The 25,933-nt window shown below is 45.4% G+C and overlaps 1 long non-coding RNA gene across 1 annotated transcript; it reads right to left on the minus strand.

Annotated features, from left to right (window-relative positions):
- Positions 1-393: 393 nt before the first annotated feature.
- LOC121281150 lies at positions 394-25,933 on the minus strand. The gene is made up of 3 exons (XR_005943828.1): positions 25,839-25,933; positions 15,794-15,870; positions 394-662 (listed from the first exon to the last, which is right to left on the minus strand). It is a non-coding gene; the product is annotated as an uncharacterized LOC121281150 (long non-coding RNA).

Raw genomic sequence — 25,933 nt, forward strand, 5'->3', positions numbered from 1 at the left:
AATCAGCAACAGAGGCTTGAACTGAAATTAAGAGTCAAAAGTTATCCTTTAAATAGCACAATATTGAAGAAATGGAGTAATAAGGAATATAAATACTTTTGATTGAAATGATAAAGAATAGAAAATATTGTATTTGTGGATAATGACATGCCAGTGAGAATTTTAATGGGAAGAAAATATTATAATGTTATCTATTATTCTGGATGGACATTTTGGGTTACAAATGGTACAAATTATAAACTAATACTTATGGTTTTATTTTGAACATAAGTCATGCTCTGGAACAAGATCTGTCTGCAGCCGTAGTTTGTTTGTGAATGTAGTCATTAATGATGTTTGGTTCAGTTATACTGCAATATCATTTTCCTGAAATGATTTTTTTTGTTTGCTGATCTCAGGATTACAATTATTCACCTTATTAGGTGGCATGATTATTGAATCTCAGATTGTGGATTGATGAGTGTGATTGATGATTGTCAGTAATAAGGTTGCGTTGGAACTCTCATTCATTCATGTGTGCTTTGCCTGAAGGCGGATCCTTGGCTCATTGCCTGCTGGTGCTTCGTTATGAGCCATTTTCTTGGTAGTTGTTATCAGTAGCAGCTAGGCATTACCTTCCACTCTCAGGCAGGGCATGGAGTCAGGTCCAAAGTCTACTTCAGCTGGAATGGGAATCAAACAGAATCACAGAATTGTTAAAGCACCGAAGGAGACCATTTGACCCTTCATATCTATACAATCTCTCTATGCCATTCCCCCTGTCTCCTGCCCATAGCATTGCACATTCCTCCTTCTCAGATAATAACCCAATTCCCTCTTGACTGCCTCCGCCAGACACTCGGGCAGAGCATTCCAGATCTTTACCACTTGCTGCATAAAAAAGCATCTCTTCATGTCTGCATTGCTTCATTTGCTAATTACTTTAAATCTGTGTCCTCTCAATCTTAATCCTTCCACCAATAGGAACAGTTTTTCCTATCTACTCTGTCCAGATCCCTCATGATTTTGAATAGCTCTATCAAATCTCCTCTCAACCTCCTTCTCCAAGGAAAACAGCCGTAACTTCTCCAGTCTATCTACATAACTGAAGTTCCTCATCTCTGGAAACATTCTCCTGAATCTTTTCGGCACTCTCTCTAATACCTTTAAATGTTTCCTAAAGTGTGGCACCCAGAACGGGTGCAATACTCCAGTTGAAGCCAAACCCCTGGTGTTGGCATTAATCTAAATCACATGCTAGCCATTTACAGGATGTCAGCATTCCGAAATGAAGAACTGCATTCTCTAATGTCACCCATGTGGGAAACCTTTGCCCACATCCTGCCAATTAGAGCACCTGTCCATATTCCTACTCTCTGTCTCCTGCCGCTCAACTAATTCTCTTACCCCAGGTCAATAATTTGCTTTCAATTCAACGATCTTCAAATTTGCCAACAATGTTTCATGAAATACTTTATCAGTTGCCTTCTGGTAGTCCATATAAATAACATCCATAGACATTCCTCTGTTCACCACTTTAGTCACCTCTTCAAAAAATTTAATCAGCTTTATCAGGCGTGATACATGCTTTACAAATCCATGCTGGCTCCCTTATCAGCTGAAAATTTTCAACGTTCAGTCACCCTATCCTTAACTATAGATTAGAGCAATTCCCCAACAACAGATTTTAGGCTGGCTAACTGGGGCCTAGAATTCCCTGGTTTCCCACTGTCACATTTTTTACATAGCAAAGTATAACGTACAATTTTCCAATCTAAGGGAATGATTTCCTGAAAGAAGAGAAATTTGGAAGATTATAGTTAATTTAAAATGTTCTCACCTACTTCTTTTAATCATTGGGATGGAAGCCGTAAGACATCATGTCCTGGAGATTTATTGCCCTTTAGTGCCATTATTGTTATCTTGTTTGCACTAGTTTTGTTGAGTCCCTGTTCCTGATTCAATAATAGCTTCCTTCACATATTTGGCACACTGACCTCTTCCACTTCTATGAACACTGACACAAAGTAATTGTTCAGCATGTCCACCATTTCCTAATTATTATTGACAACATCATAGCTATTAGTTTAAGGCATCCACATTGTTTCTGACCACTCTTTTTTTCCTAACATTATAAAAGGTTTTTCTGTTGATTTTGATATCCTTTGAGATTTTCTTTTCATACTCCCTTTTTGTAGCTCTTATCCGGTACTACCTGGTATATTTAGTTCCTAGCCCTGGCCATCTTGCAGTCAAGTCTCCAAAATGACTAATGTATCATACCCTCCAAGTTGAATTTGCACCTGTAATTCATTCACTTCTGTATGTTTGTAGAAAGAATGTTTACTTAGGTCACACATACTAACATGTCCTTCTACTCCACTGTTTTACTCAGACATTTCTTATTTCTCCCTCCTGGTCTAATTACTTTATAACTTTTAGTTTTCCTTTCACGTGATATTCTGAAAGCATAATGTTTAACTCATTCAATTCTCTTCCCTTTTGTTTCTTTTCAAGCTATTTTCCTTCCCACCTGTGCCCTCTCCCCACTTGCTAGTTTAAAGTCATTTTTACCACCCTATTTATCCTTTCCACTGTAGACCATGGGCCAAAGCCTGTTTTCTTGCCTAGATTTTGAGTTCCATTGTGCCCATCTGGGAAGTACCTAGAACTAATGTAAATGTGATTAAAATATGTAACTGAAGCAAAAACTGCATGGCCAGGATTTTCTCGGCGGGGGGCGGGGTCCGCTCGCCAACGCGTAAAATGATGCGTGGTGACGTTGAGCGGAACTCCTGATGTCACTGCGCCCCATTTAAATTTTCAGGTAGGCAGGGGCGCATCAAAATCAGCTGTGCACCCGCTGACCTGTCAATGGCCAATTGAGGCCATTGACAGACGTTTAAGTATTTAATGGACTTGCTTGTCCAACCTTAAGGTTGGCGGGCAGGCCAGGAGCCCTGGTGGGCATTAGAAAAAGCATGAAATCTCATCCACGGGCGGGATGAGGTTTCATGTCGATTTTTAAAAATTTAATTAAAGTCTTTTTAAAAGTTATGGACATGTCCCAACTCATGTGACAGTGTCACATGAGGGGACATGTCAGAGATATTTTTATTTTCCATTTTTAATAATTTTTACAGTAGAGACGATCTCCCTGAGGCAGCACTTAGCCGCAGGGAGATGAGCGCACCCTTTTATGCGCATGCGCGAAAGTGCGCAGCCTCAGGTTTAGGGATTCCCGCCCCCCCCCCGCACCCGCACAGGGAGCGCCCAGCGGCCTTAATTGGCCCGCCCATATAAAATGGCGGCTTGCCCCTGATCGGAGGCACATCTCCATGCACCCGCTCTTCAACTTCTCCCCCACAACAGGGGGAAAATTCTGCCACATGTTCCCATGTCTGAAAATTGAGTGTTATCGAGAACCTGCCAAAAACAAAGAATAGCATAAAAATTCTATGGATTTTTTTTTCACTGGCACTAGCAACATATCATCACTGCTGCTAAACTTTCAACATGGGTAGTGTGTGAAATGGTCAAAAGAATTACCGCTGAGGATATCTCAGACATGGATTTATCTTGTGGTGCATTTATACAAAATTTAAATTATTTTTCATATCCATTGCTATGAAAAAAATCTACCATAGCACCCATTTATTCCATGCAAGATTATTTAGATTTCAGAGGGACATTCGCACTTGTTTATCATCCAACATGCCCACATTTACCCATTTAGCTGTATATAGTCCTGAGGTCATGAAGCAGAGGGGGCCAGAGATTAGTGGCTGAGGTGCGGAAGGGGAATATCTTTCCCCATATTTTCTTTCATTCATTATTACTTATTTACTTTGACTAACATTTGCATATCTATGAATCATCATCATCTCCAAATCGAGGGTATCTACTTACTTTACCCTAGAAGTCTCAGGCAAAATTGTGTCATTCTCACAATCAATTGTTATGGTATTAAGATGAGACCACTCCAGTCTGAGAGTTTCCAGTAAGCAAAGGTTTTATTCAAGCATATGCTGGGGGCACACAGCCTGGTTCTACAGTGTGTCTCTCTGATACAGAGGCTGTGTAGCATATTTATATCTTTCAGTTATCGCATTTCACAATACTGCCTGGTACAACCTCCAGTTACACACCTAATGAGCAGAATTATTTAGAAAGCAGATACCCCTGCCATCTCACTGGGAGGCTGGGAAATGCCTTGGCTTTAATGCCTCCTAGCCTGTGCTCTTATCACTCCAACATTTGTTTACCCATCCTTGGAAGGTCATTAAGTTTTGTAACTTGTGATTATTGGGTTCTGTACTGCTCAGGATGCCATCAATTTCTGGTAACAGCAACTAACTATTAAGACCGCAACAGATGCAATGGCAGCTGCCACCCTCCCACCAGTTATACAGCATTCTTACCATCTTGGCCCAATTACTAACCGAGTCCTCCAATCTCCCAGCCATTCCTGTAGCCAGATTCATCTGCACCCTTCCCCTCATGATTGCTTGATGGCTTTTTTCCATAACCCTCCTGGTAGTGATCAGGGCTCTTTCCGCTGCTACCAGAGCCATTCGAAGCAGGGCGTTGCCAATGTTTAACGGACCATCCCACCATGGACTGAATACATAGCCAATGAGGGCCCTGCCTGCTAGGTAGAAGTCCCCCACACTAAAGGAGTCGGTGATCTGTAGGCAGAAAGCATGGTTATTGTCACATTAGTCCTCCAAAGAGGAATCTTCTCCTGTCTGTCAAAAGGCAACACTATGTAGCAGAGGTTTGGACTGCCTTGGGGGCCCCTTCAAGAGGGTTAACTGACACCACGATGCCAGAATCATTCCCAATGGGTTTCAGGGTTTGGAGGAGCAGGTGATGTAATGCTGCAATTCAGTACAACATTCTCATGTCTTTAGAAGGATGTCAATCCACCCAGGGACCAAAAAACCCACGGGATCCTCCCTGGTGTACCTACCCATTCTTTACCACTCCCAGGGATTTGAATTTATATGCCCACATCCTGACATGTTCCGGCGTTATATTCAGCAGAAATTTTTTTGTGCCTTTCTTGCCTCCTGTCATGGGATGTGTAACTACTAATTTCTGTTCTTCCTGTAAGTTGACACGGTCTAACCTCTCCACAGCTTGATATATGCATCAAGGTTTTGTGTCAAATCTTATAACTTCAATATCTGACCTAACATTATCTATCAAGACCCATACCAACATGTCACATGCCCTCCTCTTAGACTGTGAGTCAGTCGTATTAATGATTTTTAACCCCTCTCGTATACTTTCCCCCCGAACATGTCTTGCTGGAATTTTATTTAGTTCCCTGCGTTGCGAATTGCAGTCCTCCTACAGTCTCTTTGGGAGGCCTTAGCACTGTAAATTTTGTTTTGCCCAATCAACAAATAAGACCAGGTTGAGGCTGGTCTAGTTGTAGGTTACCTCCAGTGTACCTACTGTAACATCATGAAATATCACTTTGGGTTTCCCAAATCTAATTCTCCCATCCAGGGGCAGTGGCATGGTGGTTAGGCACTTAATGGGTTTCTGATACCCGCAATTTGACAAATTAAAGCGCATCACTACAACCAAGTCGACTAACAACATTTATACATTTCCCTTGACAATATTGTCCTTCTAATCCTGACTCCTAAACAAATGGGGGCAGATTAGTCCATCCCACCACAATCCTGTGTTGGACTGGTGTGCTGGACTGGCTTGAGCTGTTGCTATACACTCCCTTTATGTCCACATTTCCAGCTATGTCATTAACATAAAAGTCAGGGCAATGTTACCTGAGTCAGACTGTCCCCTTTGGATAATATAACCTGAATAACACAATGACTATCAGTAGTGACTCTATGAGAAATCCAAACACTAAGTTTCCCTATCCACTCTCTGCTCCCCCTTTAGGTAACTGCATGTATTGTCCTGTATGCAGACAGGTGGCTTTATTGAGGTTTATGGTGGGCACTTCCCATGCTGCTGTTATTGTTAAGACGGTGATTACTGCTGCTGCTGTCCTCCAGATTGCCATTGCTCTGAGGATTTGTCTGAAACAAAATAGTTAAGCAAGCTGCTGGTTGCTTTCCTGCTGACAGAAACAGACTGTGAGATACTTCCAAATATACACGTGTCACTAGTCATTATCCAGTAAGGGCCTTGCCATCGCAGAGTCACTCCGGTACCCCTTTAACCATTACCTTATCCCACACTTCTGGCATGTCCTGGGGGAACTGTTCCCCGTCACTTCTTTCCTGGACCGCTACCTCCTGCTGCTGTCTCACCTCGGACCTCAATTCCTTAAGCTGTCTACACAACTCTACAATGCACCTTCTTGTCCTATCTTTCATTGGCTCAATATCTTCACTTCCAGTGTTGGTTCTCTCTGGGAGCCACATAACTCTACCTGTCTAAATGGTGTTAATCCTGTGGCCCTACTTTTGTAGCTCGCAGCCACATTAATATAGTCAGTAATACTTCTAAATACCCTTTTTCCAGCTCTCCCTTTACCTGTATCCATCTTGTGGTAAATTATTGTTCAGTATTATTTCTCCTTGCCCTTCAATTGCCTCAACCACAGATTCCTTATAATTTTACGTTAATTTCTTTTTTCCTGTGACCATAATCATTCAAAGATTCTCTTAATGTCAGTTTCTCTATTGATTTGATCGTTTTAAATGTTTCCTTACTCGTTAGGCCATATTAACCATTTCATATCAAAGAGGGCCTGTGTCTCTAGGTCTTTGCTTATCTCCCCCTGTAGGGGTCCAGTGTCTCAGGTGATGGCCAGATGATCAAATTCAGTAATCTTAACAAGTTTGTATATTCTGTCCTCTTTCACTAATTCTATTTCCTGCCCTTAATCATTTCCTCATAATGTTTTACATGTGCAATAGTTACCATCTTATCTCATTCAGATTGGAGAGACTTTACAGTCCAATAAAGTGTTCTCATGATATTTTTAAAACAGAAATCAAATATTTCTATTTGATTCTAGGCATTAAGGTGTTTTGCTTCTTTGTCTTCCCTTAAACAACATTTTACTTCCTCAAAAGTAACCCACTAGATTGTGTCTGACTTTTTTCTCAGTTAAAAATTATCCCAGATCCAAATTGCATTATTTTATCAGAAACCAAACTTCAAATCTTTAAACTTTGGGTGGAATTTTCCATGCCTGGTTGAGGAGGAGATGGAGGGGGTGCACTTCTCCAATGAGGAGGACGGCAACAAGTATGAGGCTGAGGCGACGATGACAGAACTGAGGCCCTCGCACTGGCTAGACGAGGCAGGCTTGCTCGGGAGGGCCTCATAGCTGCTAGATTTGTGGAGGATGATGACAACATTCAGTGAGGTGACCCCATAGATCCTACCATCGCATTTGTGAACATTTGACTCCAGTCTGGCTTATGGCAGTGCGAATACCCTCTGTGAGAATGCTGTCATTGAGATGCAGCAGAGGCCCTATTAGTTGCTCAATTACAGGACTACATGACATGCTGTGAGGACACTCCATAAATCTTCACACAGCCTCTCAGAATCCTGACTCATGTCTGGCTGAGGGCAGCGCGCTTGCACTCCGATCAGAGACACAGCCATGAAACTTTAGACATATCTGATGCTGTGTCCGCCTTCAGCACCTGAGCCCTTCAGGAGCTAGAGCACAGCATGATTGGTTACAGATGCTGAACACATGGGGGCCAGCCCCTCCTTAAAGGCACTCAAAGCACATCGAGAAAATGAGAGAACTCTGTGGCACCTGCCCACTACATTCTGGCAGCAATGATAAGCACTGTCGAGGTGCAGGAATCAGTAATGTTTCCAGGGAGTGAGGCTGGGCCATCTCTTTGGTCTGAAGGCTGCACAGAGCACAGAGAAGAGGCCCTAGACTTAGACATGTGCCTTTACCTTGTGCAGAAAGGTTCCACTTCTGAGTGACAAGAACACTGCTCACCAGAACAAGGAGCCATAGGCAGGGAGACATTCTTTGGAGTTTATTTACAATAGTGAACAGTATGTACAAGTGATTAACCCGTGCCCAGGCTGTGCAACTAATTCTTCTTACCTTTCCTAACCCTGCTGCTACATCTTGTTGCTCCCTGGACATCCACTGCAGAGGTGGAGGTAGCCTGCTGACTGCGATGTCTCATCTGTGATGACTTTGGCTGGTGTCCTCTGGAGGGCCAAGACTTGGAGGGCCCCGGCCTGCTTTCAGGGTGCTGCTGTATAGCAGTGGCACCCTCCTCGGCCTGTGGAGCTGGAGCAGCTGAGTCACAGGAAGAGGGGAGTCGGATTGGCTGGAGCCATCTGGGTGCTTGGGCCTGGGAGTGTGCACCTGCTGATCCTCCACCCTATTGGTGCCTGGGGGCCGCAGGCTGTCTCCTTGAGGAGCAGAGGTAGCTGGAGTGAGATCTAGCTGTCCCGTGCCCCTCTTGTGTACACACTGCTGGTGGCCAGCTATGGTATCAGTGATTAAGTTGAGCCCACCCAATAATGCAGGAGTGAATTCCTGGACCAAGGTCTCCATTGTGGCTGCCATCTTACCAGTGTTGACCTCGGTGTGTTGGCATGCTGACGCTATCACCTGAGCCTGAAGGTGAATGGACACCTCCATCGCCCCTTGCAATCTTGAGGAGTGCAGCAGACATCCCTTCCTGATATTCCCAAGCTTGCCTTTGCAGCTCCAGCAACTGTGACATGACCGACTCCAGAGGTTCGTCATCTGACTCGGACTCAGCAAATTTCTGGTCTCTAGCAGTCCTTCAAGTGCCAGGCACCTGGGAAGTCCCTGCCTCCACCTGCAGATCAGACAGTGCGATGTGCTCATCAGATTGTGATCCCGAGGCTACCATAGGACCGTAGAAAAGTTACAGCACAGAAGGAGGCCATTTGGCCCATCTTGTCCATGCCAGCCCGGACACACCCAGGTGCCCTTTCTATCTAATCCCACCTTCTGCACCCGGCCCATAGCCCTGCAGCTTACATCACTTAAGGTGCAGATCCAGGTACTTTCTAAAAGAGTTTAGAGCTTCTGCCTCTACACCAACTTGGGCAGCAAATTCCAGACACCCACTACCCTCTGCATAAAAAAGTTCATCCTCATATTCCCCCTACACCTGTCACTTATCTTGAATCTATGTCCCCCTGGTTCTAGAATTCTCCACCAAGGGAAACTATTTTATCCTGTCCACTCTATCTATTCCTCTCATAATTTTGTACACCTCAGTCAAATCGTCACCTCTCAGCCTTCTTTGTTCTAAGGAAAATAACCTCAACCTATCCAATCTCTCCTCGTAGCTACACTTTTCTAATCGTGGCAACATTCTTGTGAAGCCTCCTCTGCACTCTTTCCAGAGCTATTACGTCCTTCCTGTAATGTGGTGACCAGAACTGCACACAATATTCCAGTTGTGGCCTCATCACTGTTTTATACAATTCCAACATTATATCCTTACTTTTATATTCTATACCTCTGCCAGTGAAGGAGAGCATTCCATATGCCTTCTTTACAATGTTGTCCACTTGAACTGCTGCCTTCAGGGTCCTGTGTACTTGTACACCAAGATTTCTCACTTCATCTACCCCTCTTAGTATATTCCCATTTATTGTGTAATCCCTGTAACTGTTTGACCTTCCTAAATGTATGACCTCACACTTCTACCCTAAAGCTAAGTCCCACCGAGGTGTGTGTATCTGCAGTGGTGGAGGGTGTGAGTGAGTGCTGTGATGGGACTTCAGGGAGGGTGCCTCCAGATTCCTCTCCAGAGGTTTTTTCGGCTTGATAGGAGGCCCCGGGTCATGGACTCTGACGGCTGTTTGGCCTGTGAAAGCAAGAGGAGATAATTAGTACATGGCAGTGGCCTGTGAAACACGAAACATCACTCACAGCATGGGTGTTGAACTGCTCGATCCTCAATTGGTAGAGCACCGGCGTTCTCACCGTCAGCACAGGACTGGTCCAGATCCTCACCGGCCAGCTGGATGGCCCTGTTTTCAAAGTCTGTGAGCACCCTGATTCCTCCACCGGTCTGCGACCTCTCCCTTTTGTGTGCCAGCTTGTCCTGTATGAATAGAGATGGAGAGTGTGTAAGCAGGCTGCCAGGCCAGATAATAAGTGTGCCTGGCCTGTGTGGGTGGTGAGTGGTCCCATGGACGGGATGAGGATAATGATGGTATGTAATAAAGAGTGAATGGTGATGTCCCTTGAACTGGCAGTGAGTGAGGGCCCTGTAGATGAGTGTCGGGTTTGTGAGTTTGTGAGTTGAGAGTGATGAAAAGAGGGACTCACTCTGGTGGAACAGAAGGATGATCATTCATCCTCTTGTGGCACTGGATGTCTGCTGTCTTCTGAAGGGTGTTGATGCTGACCACCGCTGCCACTGCCTCCTAAGCTGGATTTGTCACGCTGCTGCCCATCCTGCGACCAGAACAGGGGGTACAGGACATCCTCGTGGACCTCCTCAGCATCCAGCAGTCACTCGAGGGACCCGTTGTTGAAGCGGGGGGGCTGCGGTCTTTTTTCTTTTGCTGGCCAGGTCTTCCATGCAACAGTGGTGAGCTGGAAGCAATGAGCGCTGTGCTTGTGGCTGGACTTTAAACACAGCACCCGGCATGATGCAGCAGCAGGGTGATGGCAGGTGGGTGAACGAGAACCTGACCACCATGGAAAGTGTTTTTCCCAGGAGTGTGGGTTGATGGGCCAGCGAAAAGGCCAAACGGCCTTTGCATTTTATAGGAAACGTCATCCATGGGCGGGATGAGGTTTCCAACCACAATTAAAAATAAAATGAAAGTTAACTTTTCATTAATAACATGTCCCTGCTCATGTGACAGAGTCATATGAGTGAACATGTTTTTTAACATTTTAAAATTATTTGTTTTTTATTTTCATAAATCTTCTTCTCCCTCTGTGCCTCAGGGAGCTTTTTGTGCATGCGCATGCTCCAAGTTCCCCGCTCACCTCCCCATCCCCATCTCCGCCCCCCCCCACCACCCCTGCCTCCCCTCCCCCCCCCCCCCCCCCCCCCCCCACACACACACGGGCAGCGCTGCAGCACGCATTTCACGCTGGGCAGGACTTTTGGCCCACCAGCGTGGAATCGCGGTCATGGTCCTGATCATGGACGATGGGAAGGTCGGCTTCCCGACCGCTCCCACCCACCTCTGCTGAGCCTGCCCAACGAAGGCAATATCCTGACCATATTCTTTATCTTAGATGGCATCATCTTCAAAAGTAACTTGCTGAAAGGTCTGATATTCATTGGTCAGTGTGCTTGTATCAGATCGCCTGGCCTACGTTTGCATTTATCTCTAAATAGAACTACGACAGTCCATAATACTTGATGTGGAATGGATTAATTCAGCAGCCAGTGGAAAGGGTTAACTCCCTGCTAGTCTGCAAGAAAGTGGTGCAAATGCTGGTTCATTTCAAACAAAAGACTCTGTTATATCATTACATTACTTTCGAATTGTGATTTTTGAACAGAAATCACAACTCAAACCTTATAACTTAAAACATTGGTTTGGTTGCTTATACTTTTACCATAATCCAAGGCTTTTCACTCAAAGTGCTGAACTCCACACAAATTACAATTTAGGGAAGAAAATATACTAAAGCATACATATAAATTCTTCAGTCCACACAAATGCGCACATAATTTCTAATGTTATGGCAGGTAGTATTTGCCAGGCTGACAAATCACAAAAGCAAGCTTGGCCACACCATTACGTTTTTGCAATTTGTTACCATCAGTGTTACCATTGACCAAAAACTGAACTAGACTAGCCATATAAATACTGTGACTATAAGAGCAGGTCAGAGACTAGGAATCGTGCAACAAGTAACTCACCTCCTGACAGCCCAAAGCCTGCCCAACATCTACAAGGCACAAGCCCCAGGAGTGCGATGAAATACTTTCCACTATCCCGCAACACTCAAGAAGCTGGACAACATCCAGGACAAAGCGGCCCACTTGATTGCCACCCCTTCCACAAACATTCTCTCCCTGCACCACCGATTACAGTAGCAGCAGTGTGTACCATCTACAAGATGCAATGCAGGAATTCACCAAGGCTCCTTTGGCAGCCCTTTCCAAATGCATGACCATTACCATCTAGAAGAACAAGGGCAGCAGATATATGGGAACACTCACCTGGAAGTTCCCATCCAAGTCACTCACCATCCTGACTGGGAAATATATCACTGTTCTTTCATTGTTGCTGGGTCAAAACTCTAGAGCTCCCTTCCTAACAACACTATGGGTGCACCTACATCATATGGACGGCAGCGGTTCAAGAAGGCAGCTCAGCACCATCTTCTCAAGGACAACTAGGGATGGGTAATAAATGCTGGCTCGCCCAGCGAAGCTACATCCCGTGAATGAATAAAAAATGTTTTATTTATTACGGCAAGGTTTGTGTACTGAAATTGGAAGTAATGAGTCCACTACCACATTTAGAGATTTTAAAGATTAAATTAAAACATTTATTGATAAAACAAAACTTAAATGCACAAGACTACAGTTACACTGTTAAATTTAGTTTTACATCAAATCTCACAAGAATTCTCCCTAACTAGACTCCCAACTACACAACAGTCCACATAGATTCTTAATCTATTACACATCCAACAATATTACCACAAGCACCCACTGCTGCTATGAGGGAAGTGTGTTTCTCTCTGTCTCTCTCATTCGGCAATGGAACTCCAAAGGCTTTTAACACAACGTTGGTTGCTGGAAAATCAAACTTCTCCAGGGTGGATAGAGACTTTTCCCTCAAACCTGTTTCACACAGTGCACCTTTCAAGATCTTACATGGCCATCCCCATACAGCTTTCCATCTTTAAATATATTTCCTCCCTTTTGATCTGTAAATCCCATTGTTTCACCCTTGCTTTGGAAGTTACTTTACCCAAAATATTAAAATCTTTCATTTTGTCATTATGGCCAGCACTTAAGGACACAATAAACTTAATATCTTTGCCTTATTTATCTTGCCAGTTGTAAACACCTTATTATGTGCCTGCATATATTGTCTCTACCTTTAATGCCTGTATCCACCAGTCAAAACTACTTTGTATCACTCTCTTAAACTCAATGTAAGTCTTTCCATGCTGTTTCCTTGCATTCTGAAATTTCTGTCTGTATGCCTCAGGAACCAACTCATTTGCACGCAGAATAGCCTTTTTTACTGCATCATAATCCACAGATACTTCTGACAGTGATGCATATACCTCATGCGCTCTACCTACCAACCTAGACTGTAAAAGTAATGTACAGATTTCTTGCAGCCATTTCATTTGCTTCGCTATCTTCTCAAATATATTTTTAAAAATGCCTCCACATCCCTTTCCTCAAACTTCAGCAGAGCCTACAGAAATTTAAATATCTCCACACTTGGTTTCATGTTGAAAGCGGTTGTTTCCACATCAGCATCTTCCTCAGCATCTGAGATTTTTTAAGGTCCCGCTTTTTAAGCTGATATTCTCTTTCTCTTTTTCTCTTTCCTCCATTGCTAACTTCTCCTTTTCCAATTCCCTTTCCTGTTTTCTTTCTCTCTCCTTCCTTCCTGCTTGCTCCCTTTGAAATGCTCATGCTCTTTCCTTTACCTCCATCTCTCTTTCTCCTTTTTCCTTTTCTTTTTCCTTCATCTCTAATTCAAGTTTTTTTTTTCATTTCCATTGCTTGTTCAAGTTCAAGCTTCATTTGCAACTGAAGTCTCACTACACCAGCTGTGACGCACAAGTTTCAGGTATCCCTTCCAAATTCAAATGCTGTGCTATTGCTTCAATTATGTTTTCTTTCTTTGCCTCTGTGGTTAATCCTAACTGCAACTCATCCACCAATTCAGTTAACTGAGCCTTAGTTACTTTTTGTAAGCCAATCAATGCTACAATTTCCACCCCCGGAAAAGTCTTAGCAATAATTAAGGGCACATTTGCAGCCTCACCACTTCAAAATCTGTCAACACTAATCACTGAGTTCAATGTTCTTCTTGTGGTCGTAGCCTTAAGATTCACTAACCCCAAGCCAAGCAAGGAATTTTAAAAATTCCGCAAAGAGCTCCCAATTCTGTTATGACATGGCAGGTTGTATTTGCCAGGCTGACCAAATCCCATAGGGAAACTTGGCCACGCTATCATAATGATTTTGCAATTTGTATTTATCACAGCAAGGTTTGTGCACTGAAGTCAGAAGTAATGAGTCCACTACCACCTTTAGAGATTTTAAAAATTAAATTAAAACATTTATTAACAAAAGATAACTTAAATGCACAAGACAACAGTTACACTGTTATGTTTAGCTTTATAACAGTTCTCACAAGATTTCCACCTAACTCGACTCCCAACTACACACCCCTTTTAGGAAACAATCAAAATAGATTCTTAATCTATTACACATCCAGCAATATTACCACAAGGATCCACTGCTGCTATGAGGGAAGTGTGTCAGCTTCTCTCTGTCTCTCTCATTCAACAATGGAACTCCAAAGGCTTTTAACACAACCTTGGTTACAGGAACATCAAACTTCTCCAGGGTGGCTAGACGCTTTTCCCACAAACCTGTTTCACACAGTGCACCTTTCAAGATCTCACACGGCCACCCCCATATAGCTTTCCATCTTTAAATATATTCCTCCCTTTTGATCTGTAAATCTCAGTGTTTCACCCTTGCTTTGCAAGTTACTTTTCCCAAAATATATAAAATCTTTCATGTTGTCATTATGGCCATCACTTAAGGACAAAATAAGCTTAATATCTTTGCTTTATTTATCTTGCCAGTTGTAAATATTTTACCATGTCCCTTTGAAAATCAAGCAACTTATTTAAAAATGCAAATTCCATTCACGCTGTATCCATTGAGAATTCATTCAAGCTTACCCAACTCCATTTCAAATGCCTGTTTTACGCCTAATCTCTTTTGATGATTCAAACCTTGCAGTCTGACTGTCTGCAGTTTAACTAAACTAGACGCACATACATACAGCTTCAGTATCCCACAGTAGCATTAGGGGAAAAATTTCCTTTACAATATAAAGATATGTATATTTCCATACTTATAACATTTATCTTAACAACTTAAAACTTTTATGCTCTAAACAAAACTTCAAGTAGCAATGTCGGGGGAGGGGGGGTGAATGGCATGGGAAGGAATCTTCAAAACTCGCATCAACAGGGACAATCAAAATGACTGAAGCTCACATTTCCTTTGCTCCTGCCTATCACTGCTTATTAACCACCCCCTCTCCCCACCACCACAACACCTCCCGCGCCGCCTCCCCCGCCCACCCCCGCCCCACCCCCCGTCCACCTCTCTCTCACTTGCTTTCTCTCCCCAGAACAAAAGCTTTAGTGATTTAGATCAATTGAAAATTCCCCTTCCACATATTGTTATTTGTCAAAAATTCAGTGAGTGATCCTTCGGGTCCCCAATCTAAATTTTTATCTGTCATGGCTGATGTTATTTTACAATCCAACTACTACTGGTTAGGAAACAGTCCTTGCCATTTTACCCTGCCAGTTCATTAGAAAATGGTCCCACCCATTTTATCAGACCAGTTAGGAAAAGGTCCCAGCCATTTACCCTGTGGCCATTCATCATGCCTTTAGTTTACCCTGGAAACAATTACAATAATTATTTCCTTCTTGTTTACCCAAAGGAACCAAATTGTGCTTATGGCGCCATGTTACCTTCAGTTATTACACTCACAGATCTGTATGCTGATTCAGATCCTCAGACTGACCCACTGGCTTCCGGTTTCAAACACGGATTGCCCTATCCAATGAATGGTAAATGAACATACTCACCTGTTCCTTGCTGTCAACATTTGATTCGATGCCAGTGTCCAATATTGCAAGGTTCCTGCCGACTGTGCCAAATTGTTCTGGTATTAAGATGAGACAACTCAAGTCTGTGAGTTTCCAGTAAGCAAAGGTTTTATTCAAGCATATGCTGAGGCACACAGCGTGTTCTACAGTGTCTCTCTGATACAAAGGCTGTGTCGCATATTTATATCTTTTAATTATCACATTTCATTATACCACTGAGTATAACCTCTGATTACATACCTAATGAGCAGATTTATCTAGGCTGCAGATGTCTCTGCCCTCTCGCTGGTGTTATGGCACTGCTGATAGTAAATGCTGAGTAGTTCAAATCTCAAAGGGAAACTTGAAACAACTGCCACAACTTGTTTTGCAATATGTATAAATTTTGAGATGCCTGCCTTCAATTCAGTTGTAATAAGACCACCAAATCTTATAGGTTTTTACAAAACTAAATTAAACATTTATTAATAAGAGAAATTATTTTAAGCACATGCATGCATACAAATTAGTACTATAATAATTTCTATATCACCTACTTAATCGGACTCACAGTTACACTTTTGTTAAGGCAACAGTAAGCCACACAGATTTTAAAAGACCCAGGCGAAGAAACATGATACCCTGATAATCCAATTCAAAGTGAGTTTCCTTAACTTCAGTTCATTGCAGACAGCAACTTGAGGCTTAGGTGCTGAAGGCTTATCACACTTGTTAGATCCTAAAAGCCTACTCTTACACAAAGCCTTCACTCTTTTATACATATTTTCCCCTTCGAATGCACTATGGACTGAATTTTCAGTCTGGTGGGCGTGGTAGGTGCCATGCATGGAAAATATGGTGCAACCTGCTTCACGACAGCATGAAGGGAGGACGCGACCGCCCGCTCAGCCCGCCAACAGCGGGTCGTGTTTCTCGCCATCGGTTGGCGGGGAGCTAATTGTAATACATCAGCATATAATTAAAAGGGCATCCCACCAGGCAATTTTAACCCCCGCCGTATCATCCATCCACATCGGTGGGAAAGAACACTGAGTTTCAGAACAGCACGCAGGTGATGTGCACTTGCGGCCTTCACTTTGCGGGCACTGAGGTGAGTGAGCAGCAGCATTGTCCACAGCTCACCTGTTGTTTACCTCTGTGGGGTGGGGGCAACTGATGCCTGGCCCCAGAGGTGACTGCTGAGGCTGGGGGGGTGGCAGACAAGTGCTGGCCAGCCTCAGAGGCAACTGTTGTCATGATGGGGGGGTGCGGGAGGAGGATGGTCAAGCACTGACCTGCCACTGCATCCCATGCACAGGCAATTGAGGTGGGGATCAGGGCAAGCGAGGGAAGTGACCAGGCATTAGGGACACTTGTATAAACTGGCCATGCCTCCAACTGAGACAGATTAGGTGCAGCCACAGTGATATGATTGGGGTCGAGTTCCTAGCCTGCCCACCCATGCAAGCAACACAGTGGCACTAAAGAGCCACCAAGCGCTGACAACTGCGCATGTCTAGGGACCTGGTGACTCACATCTGCTACATACTGAAAGACTTGGCACCATGGGGACATGGAGGGCATCCTTTGCCAGTCGCTGTGAAAGTGACTGCGATGCTTAATTTCTATGCCAGTGGCTCCTTTCAAGGTGACCTCTGTGGGATATCACAATCCACCACCCACAACTGCATCCATGAGGTCATGGATACCATCTTCACAATGGCACACAAATTTCTGCATTTCGCCCGAGACTGGGACAGCCAGGAAGCAAGCGCCATTGGATTCTCCCTGATCTCAGGATTCCCGCAGGTGCAGGGTGCGATTAACTGCACTCATATGGTGCTCAGCTCTCCATCACTACACTCTGTGGACTTCATTAACTGCAAAGGCTTCCGCTCACTGAACATGCAGCTGGTGTGTGACCAACAGGTATGCACACAGTTTCCAGGATGTGTGCATGATGAGTCACTTGTAGATCCCTGCAGTCTTCCAGAGTCCACAGAAGCTGCAGGGTTGGCTCCTTGGAAACAAGGCCTACCCACAGAGGCCATGACTGATGACACCTATGCGGCGGCCTCAGACTGCAGCAGGGTGATGCTATAATGAGGCTCATGCATCACCTCGCAACTTGGTGGAGCAGACCATCAGGATGCTGAAGATGCAGTTCTGCTGCCTGAACTGGTCTGGTGGAGCCCTGCAAAATAGTCCGCAGAGAGTGTCACACATTGTCGTTGTCTGCTGTGCCCTTTACAAGCTGGCGCTGCAACAGGGAAATGAGCTGGCTGAGGAGGTGACAGAGGAGTTGGAGGTCTCCTCGCATGAGGAGGAAGCTGACGGGAATGAGGGTGAGGTAGTCCTCTGTGGTGACGATAACAGGGATAAGGCTCTCACACTGGCTAGACAAGGCAGGTGCCCTCAGGAGGCCCTCATAGCTGTCAGATTTGTGGAGGATGAAGATAATATGCAGTAAGGTGTCTCCTCACATTGCAGTTGGGAATGTTTGATTCCAGTCTGGCTCATGGCAGTGCAATACCCGCTGTGAGAATGCTGCAGTCATGTGGAGGCCCTAATAGTCATTTAATCAAAAGAGGATGATGACAGCATGCAGTGAGGACACTCCATAGATCTTTATATAGCCTCTGAGAATGTCTGATTCCTGCCTGGCCAAGGACAGCTCACTTGTGCTCCCTGATCAGGGCCATCTCAGAGGCGCAGCCGTGAAATTTTAGACGCATCTGATGCTGTGTCCGCCTTCAGCACCTCAGCCCTTCAGGAGCTGGTGCACAGCATCACTGGTCTCAGATGCTGGTTTGATGGGGGCCAGCCCCACCTTAAAGGCGCTGAGAGCACACAGAGTGAATGAGAGAACTCTGTGGCACCTGTCCACTACATTCTGGCAGCAATGACCAGCACTGCTGAGGCGCAGGCATCAGTAATGTTTCCAGGGGATGTGAGGCTGGACCGTCACTGTGGTCTGAAGGCTGCACAGAGCACAGGGAAGAGGCCCTGGACTGAGACACCTGCCTTTTATCTTGTGCAGAAAGGTTTCACATCTGAGTGACAAGAACACTGCTCATCAGAATAAGGAGCCACAGGCAAGGAGACATTCTTAGGAGTTAATTGACAATAGTGAACATTATGTACAAGTGATTAACACCTGTGCCTTGGCTGTACTTCCTGATTGGGCTCAGCTGCACTTGTTACTGCTGAGCTGTGCGCTGTTGCTGTGGTTGAGCTTGGTAATGGCTGTGGCTGTTGCTGCTGCTGTGGGATTTCCTGTGGCTGTTCCAATTATCCTGTTGCTGCCTTCCTTCAACCCTTCTTCCATCCTCTTTGTTGCTGGGGACCTAGAGCCTGCAGGTCCTGAGGCCTGGAGGAGAGAGAGATTGAGGGAGAGAGAGGAAATGCTGTTTCTGCTGCTGCTGCTGCAGGACAGGGAGGCAAAGAGGCAAGGACTGCTTGGTTTAACATCCGAGGTGGGGGTCTGGACTTTGTTCGATGGGGATGAAGACAGCCGTGTATTTTGTAGGGGGAAGAGAGAAGACCGCTGCAGAGACTTAGGTGAGAAGGGGTGTGTGTTTGTGTGCATTGTTTAATATCTTGCCACCACACCTGCCCCCCACCTCCTCACTCCGACCATGTCTGAGTCCAGGTAGCTGGTGCTGCCTGGTGAAGAGGGACAGGGCTGACTCCTGCGTGCCAAGCAGTACCAGCTGCCTGGTGAAGACATCACCATCCCCTTATGGGCAGAACATTGAGCCCCTACCCACAATCCACTCCACCAAGAGACACCCACCTACCCTTTACCCTTTCCCGCCTGTGTCTCTCTGTCCTTTAACCCTCTCCCTCCTCTCCTCCCTGTTTCTGTCACCCCAAAGGGGGAGGTTGCACCACCCTTTCTCCCTCTTTCCAGGATGGGATATTGTGGAATATAGAGCTTGGGATGGGTGTGGCGCAGCCCCAGTGGCTGCGACAGGGTCACCTGTAGTCCGGGCGAATGTGGAGGCGGTGCTGTTTCGAGGTGGCACTGATGCGCGGTGGTCTTCCGTCCGCGCGTACCCCTGTTCAGATGGAATTCCACATTGGGCCCAAGCCCCAAACCCTCCATCGGGAGCTGGTGCCCCGCAACTTGAGTCGCCTCATGGAAATGCCCTCCGTGGCCTTAAGCACTGCACGGAAGGGTTTCCTGTACGGGCTGCTGCTGCACACCCTTCACTTCCTTGTCCTTGCCCGCCACCTGGACAGGCCCTGGCATGCCTTGTTGTCATCCGGTTGGCGGAGGTCCCCTGTGGGGGGCCCTCTACGGGGATGTCCTCCCACTTTCCATCGGGGACCTTGGGTGGAGGGTGTTGCATGCAGCAGTCCCGTAAAACCATACGTTGTGCTGGTTCACGGACGCCCAGGATACCCACATCTTATGCGGCCTTGTGGAGTCCGTGGACCATGTCTATATTAATTGTTGTAGGATGCACCATCTTTTTAGTTATTTTAAAAATCTTTTACTGTTGTTTTGTTTGCACTTCAGTCCTATGTTCCTGATCTACAGGCACCCGGTGCGGAGGGGGGCCGGGAGGGAGGAGAACCTAAGTTGGCCATTAACAGGTCCAGGCAGCAGGCGATCGAGGGGATCATCTGACCTGACTGTCTGCCCCTCCTTTGCAGCTATGTTCACAGCCGGATGTCCCTGGTGAGGGAGCACGTGGTGTCTGCCGGTGCTGTCAAGACCTTCCATGCTCGGTGGGCAGTGCAGGGACTGGGGTATTATATTGATCCTGTTAATCACATTTAGGTTTAGTGTTTGCAAGTTTCCTTTAAAATTTGACTTTGATTTTGAAGTTTCCCTTTATGGGGCTGCCTTTTACTTTGTCCCTAATTTTGTTAATTTAGTTTACTTGGTTGACTCAAAAGAGTTACTTTTACCGAACTGTCCTAACCCTGCTGCTACGTCTTGGTACTCCCCAGACATCCACAGCAGAGGTGGAGGCAGCCTGCTGACTGTAATGCCATGTCTGTGATGACTTTGGCAGGCGTCCTCTGGAGAGCCGAGATTTGGAGGGCCCTGGCCTACTTTCGGGGTCCTGCTGTGTGGCAGTGGCACTCTCCTTGGCCCGTGAAGTTGGATCTGTGGAGGTCACAGGAAGAGGGGAGTCAGACGGGCCAGTCACTCCCAAAGTCACCTGGGTAGCTGGTCCCGGAGTGTGCACCTGCTGATCCTCCTCCCTATGAGTGCCTGAGGGCCCCTGGCTGACAACGTGAGTGGAAGCGTTAGCTGGAGTGAGATCGAGCTACCCAGCACCCTTTCCGTATACACACTGTTGGAGGCCAACTGTGGCATCAGCAATGGAGTTAAGCCCACGCAGCAGTGCAGGAGTGATGACCTGGACCAAGTTCTCCATGGCAGCTGCTATCCTGCCAGTGTTGACCTTAGTGCTTTGCAATGCCGGCACTATCACCTCAGCCTGAAGATGGACGGACTCCTCCGTCATGGCTTGCAATCTGAGGAGTGCAGCGGACATCCATTCCTGATGTTCCTGAGCTTGCCTTTGCAGCTCTAGCAACTGTGACATGACTGTGGATCGTCATCTGACTCGGACTCAGCAACGTTCTGGCCTCCAGGAGTCCTCCGAGTGCTGGGGACGTGGGAAATCCCTGCATCCGCCTGTTGTGGATCAGAAGGTGTGATGTGCTCGCCAGATTGTCATCCCAAGGCTACTCTAAAGCTTGGTCCCACCAAGGTTTGTGGCTCCGTGCTGGTGGAGAGTGTGAGTGAGCGCTGTGACGGTATTTCAGGGAGAGTGCCTTCAGATTCCTCTTCAGAGGTTTCTTTGGGGCTTTATTGGAAGCCCTGGGTCATGGACTCTGTCGGCTGTTTGGCAGATGTGCCTGTGAAAGCAAGGGGAGATAACTAGTGCATGGCAGTGGCCTGTGAAAGAGGACACATCATTCACGGCATGGTTGTGTGATGGATGTTGCACTGCTGGATCCCCATTTGGTACAGCAGCACCGACCTCACCATCAGCACAGGATTGATAGCGGTCATCACCGGCCAGCTGGATGGTTCTGATTTTAAATTCTGTCAGAACTGTGATCTCCAGCATCCCTCCACCTGTCTGCGACCTTTCCCTCCTGTTTTGTGCCAGTTTGTCCTGCATGGATAGAGATAGGGAGAGTGTATCAGGACGCCTGCCAGGCCAGATGATAAGTGTGCCTGGCCTGTGTGCATTGTGAGTAGTCCCATGGACAGGATGGGGACAATGACAGTGTGTGTGAAAGAGTGAATGGTGATGTCCCTTGCACTGGCAGCGAGTGAGGACCCGGTGGATGTTTGCTGGGTTTGTGAGTGTGTGAGTTGGGAGTGATGAGAAGAGTGATTTATTCTGGTGGAATGGAGGAGATCATTTATCCTTTTGCGGCACTGGGTGGCTGTACTCCTCTGCAGGGCATTTGCACTGACCACCGCTGCCATTGCCTCCCAGGCCATCCTGCAGCCAGAGCTGGGGTAGAGCACATCCCGGTGGGCCTCCACGGCATCCAGCAGTAGCTCAAGGGACCCATCATTAAAGCAGGGGGCTGCAGTATTTTCCTTTGCTGGCCATGTCTATCAGGCAGCGTTGGCGAGCACTTTGCTGGTGGCTGCCTTTTAAAGATGGCGGCAGGCGTGATGCAACAGCGGGGTGATGGCGGGTGGGCAAATGAGAGCCCGCCCACCATGGAAACGGCATGTTTTGTGGAAGTGAATAAATAATGAGGTGGGCTGGGGACGATACAGTGTGAAAACTCGCCATTTTCATTGGCGGGTAGGACTCCATTTTATCCGCCTGCTATTGCACTTACTGCAATTCTGGGAAAATCCCACCCATTAAGTTTAATGACTTGTGATTGTTAAATGGGTTCCCACAGTGCTACACCCATCATGCCTATATGTTAGCTTTATTTCCCATTATGCTTAGAAAGAGCTCTTATAACTATATTTGTCTATTCTTAATCTTTTAATACACATCCATCCTAATTTGTTACCCCACTTCACTACACATGAGCAGATGTTGGTGCAATGTATTTTGCCAAGAAGACGAAGCACTGTCATTGTGCATATCGTATCATTAACAATATGCAAGATCCATGACATTTGATGGTGCTGGAGGAAGTGTTATCCAGAATATGACAAGTGGATCATTTTCTGGTTTCCACCCCCAAGGTCCTTTGGAGATGGGATTTCTGGCATGTTCTGAAGACATCGCTTGTGTATTGCAGACTGGTAATTGGCACGCTGTATATGATTATATAATGAATCTTTCTTTGCTGGCAAAGGTTTCTCTGCATAACTCTGAGTCCTGAATGTTTGACATCTGGCCTTGATTACATCGCTACATCCAACGTTCCCACAGAGTTCACAAGTGTATGCCGCTAGCTCTTCACAGAGATCACAAAACAGCAAATTGTTGGGAGGATATTGGTTATAGAACAGTGTCTCTTAAAGAAGTCTTCATAGTCTTCCGCAGGTAACTGTAAGTCTTAACAAGAAGAACTATCTACACATGTACAGTAAAGGGTACAGGCTAGGAGCTGTCTGCATGTTCAGATCTTTACTAATCTCTGCTCAACACCACACTAACCCTAGATCTGGGTCATGTGCCTTCTTACATCACTGTGTGGGCAGTACTTTACTTAGTCCCACATTAATCCAGTATGTGCCAGACCCATATACTACTCCTCCCCCAAGTCTTTATCTAATATATGTGGAGGTATAGTAGTTTGCTTCATGCCTTACATTGATATTAATCTCATGCATTCACATTGTTGTTACCACATTATTACTGCATTACTGTTATTACTGTATTAGCACTATTATAATATTCTCACCACTCCGTCACCCCCTTCAAGTCCCTGAATTTACAGGTTCAGGTGATCTGGAGGCCATATAACCGTTCCATATCTTGTTCGCCATTCTATTGGAAGAGTGGTAGGCTCTGCTGGTTCTGGTTCTTCCTGTTGGCTTGGAGGTTGAACTGGCCTTTGCATTTCCATGCATTCTTTTCTTCTATTCCTGGACTTGGGGAGTTCTGCTATTGCATTGATCAGTGGTTGCTGCTATTTGAACTCATTTCTTGCGGGGTGGACATATTTGTCTCCTTGATACTTTTTTTTCTTCTTTTTGCATAACCTGGGTTCTCCCGATGTACATGGATGTTGATGTTTCAACAATGGAACCTTCATTCGCACCTGTTTCGCAATTTTACGCAGGGTGGTGACTAATGGGGTAGCGCAGGGGTCAGAGCTTGGGCCCCAGCTATCAACAATATATATCAATGATCTGGATGACGGAACCAAATGTAATATTTCCAAGTTTGCTGATGATGTGAAACTTGGTGCAAATGTGAATGGTGAGGAGGATGTTAAGAGGCTTCAAGGCGATTAAAGCTGAGTGAGTGGGCAAATACATGGCAGATGCAACATACATGGATAAATATGAAGTTATCAACTTTGGTCGGAAAAAACAAAATGGTAGAGTGCTATTTAAACGGTGATAGATTGGGAAATGTTGATGTACAAAGAGACCTGGCTGAGCTTGTACACAAGTCATTGAAAACAAGTATGTAGGTGCAGCAAGCAGTTAAAAAGGCAACTGGTATGTTAGCCTTGATTGCGAGAGGATTTGAGTACGGGAGCAAGGATGCCTTACTGCAGCTGTACAGGGCCTTAGTGAGACCACACCTGCAGTATTGTGTAAAGTTTTGGTCCCCTTACCTAAGAAAGGATATACTTGTCATAGAGGGAGCGCAGCAAAGGTTCACCAGACTGATTCCTGGGAAGGCAAGATTGTTCTATGAGGAGAGATTGGCTCAACTAGGCCTGTATTCACTGAAGTTTAGAAGAATGAGAGGAGATCTCATTGTAACGTATAAAATTCTGACAGGGACTGCATAGCTTGGATGCAGGGATGATGTTTCCTCTGGTTCAGGGGCCTAGAACAAAGGGTCACAATCTCAGGATACAGGATGGGCCATTTAGGACTGAGATGAGGAGAAACATCTTCACTCAGAGGGTGGTGAACCTTTGTAATTCTCTACACAGAAGGCTGTGCAGGCAAAGTTACTGAATATATTTAAGAAGTAAATAGATTTCTAGACTCTAAAGGCTTCAAGGGATGTGGAGAGAGAATGGGAGTATGGCATTGAGATAGAGAATCAGCCATGATCATATTGAATGATGGAGCTGGCTCGAGGGGCTGAATAGCCTACACCTCCTATTTTATATGTTTCTATCTGAAAGGATTAAGCATATTTTGAATGATGTCCATGATATTCCTCACATCCTTTTTGTCTTCTCCAGGTCAATGCAAGATCTCATTGACATTCTGTGACCAAACATCCCTTAACAGTCTCTGCTTATAGCAGCCTTCTCATGCTGTGAAAAGATTCATCTTTCTAAAGCTCCCTTATTGAGAGTAAATCCTGTCAAACCTCCCCATGTCTGGGTCTCACGGTTGGCCATTTGTACAAAAACCAGATCACATGCAATCTGAGAAAAATCATATTCATGTTGGTCTCTGAGCAACAAATTGTCCTGCTTCTAAATCGGTATTGATATCAAGATGACTCTCTTTCAAGCTGCACATCTTAGCCAAGTATGCTGAAAGTTTCCTGGCACAGTTGACTCGATCATAAACAAAGAACCACGGCAGCATGGCGAGAACACCTGAAAGATGAAGATCCCAGTTGGCTACCCTGGTTGCTCTGATAAATAGCAGTAATTCTTTTGCCTTATTGATGAAACTGCTGGAAGGTCATGCTGTTTTGACTATTATTAACTAAGTTGTTGTAGCAACTAATGAGTGGAGTCTCTGGGAGTGAGGATGTCATTGAAATCATCATTGGGGAAGCCAGTCTGAAGTTCAACTGTTAGATTAAGTCAGATCTTGTTCATCATTTGGTATTGTGCCTATGTAAACCTGCCATCGCAATCTCTGTAGAGCTTTGCGTACAATCTTTTGAGTTCTAACACTCCTGCTATGAATGATGATCACTTGCAACAACATTAACCTTACCTGCTTCAACCAGTTCGGATTCAATGACAACGCCCAGAAGACCAACATCTGTAAATTTTTTCTCGATGCAAAGTATAAATGCCATTGCAGTGTGA

The sequence above is a fragment of the Carcharodon carcharias genome, chromosome 8 (genome assembly GCF_017639515.1).
Source record: "Carcharodon carcharias isolate sCarCar2 chromosome 8, sCarCar2.pri, whole genome shotgun sequence".
In the NCBI taxonomy this organism is placed as follows: Eukaryota; Metazoa; Chordata; class Chondrichthyes; order Lamniformes; family Lamnidae; genus Carcharodon; species Carcharodon carcharias.